Source organism: Nannospalax galili, unplaced genomic scaffold (assembly GCF_000622305.1).
Source record: "Nannospalax galili isolate Female #2095 unplaced genomic scaffold, S.galili_v1.0 scaffold581, whole genome shotgun sequence".
Classification (NCBI taxonomy): domain Eukaryota; kingdom Metazoa; phylum Chordata; class Mammalia; order Rodentia; family Spalacidae; genus Nannospalax; species Nannospalax galili.
Genome location: NW_008345699.1, coordinates 888,300 through 889,296, shown reverse-complemented (window position 1 = coordinate 889,296; position 997 = coordinate 888,300).

Sequence of the window (997 nt, the reverse complement as noted above, 5' to 3'; positions counted from 1 at the left end):
AAAAACCTTAATATTCAAGATGTCACATGCAATTCTTGGAAGAAATTCTTTCTGATTTAAAAAGTTTCTCATTTGGGGGAGAAAAATGATTGTTTTTAAATGTGCTTTACTTAAAAATACAAGGTATTTAAGTATATAATTATGGATTTGAACCAGAATCACCTCTGGTTAGTTCTATTGACCATGTACATAAATAAATGAGCTCCATGAACCTCAGTTTCTACCATCGTGAATGGAAATATTGAACCCTTTTATAATAAATAATTATAATTTACAGAACAAGATATTATTTACCTGGAACATAGTAAAGAAGTGAATTAAAAAGTGACTGTTTTGCTTCATAACAGCCAGATCAGTCTAATTAGTAAATGAGGCGCAATTCATAAAAAAGACCAACTAGAGACTGGGTGAGGTGACATGTGCCTTTAATCCCAGCACTCAGGAGGCAGAAGCAGGTAGATCCCTGTAAGACTGAGGCGAGCCTTGTCTGCATAGTCAGTTCCAGGCCTGCTGGGCCTGTAGGGAGACTTTGTCTCAGAAAAAAAAAAGTCCAACTAGAGCAGGATGCTCAGACAAAATGACAACTGGGCACTCTGTTCACATGCTGCTTAGTTATCAACTTGACACACCAGGATAGAGGAAGCCTCAGTTGTGGAATTTCCTCCATTGGGTAGGCCTGTGGACAAGTCAGTGGGCCATTTTCTTGATTGTTGAGTGATGGTGGGAGGGCCTAACCCACTGTGGATGGTGCCACCCCTGGGTAGGTGATCCTGTATTGTATTGTATAAGAAAGCAGGTTGAGCTCTGGCCAGGAGACCAAGTCAGTTAGCAGCATACCTCCATGGCCTGTGCTTCAGCACTGTGCTCCAGGTTCCTGCCCTGAGTTCATACCTTGGGCTCCCTCAGTGATGAACTGTGATTCAAGAGAAGCAAGATACAGTAAACCTTTTCCACCAAAGTTGGTATGGGTCAGAGTGTTTTGTCACAGCAATTGAAG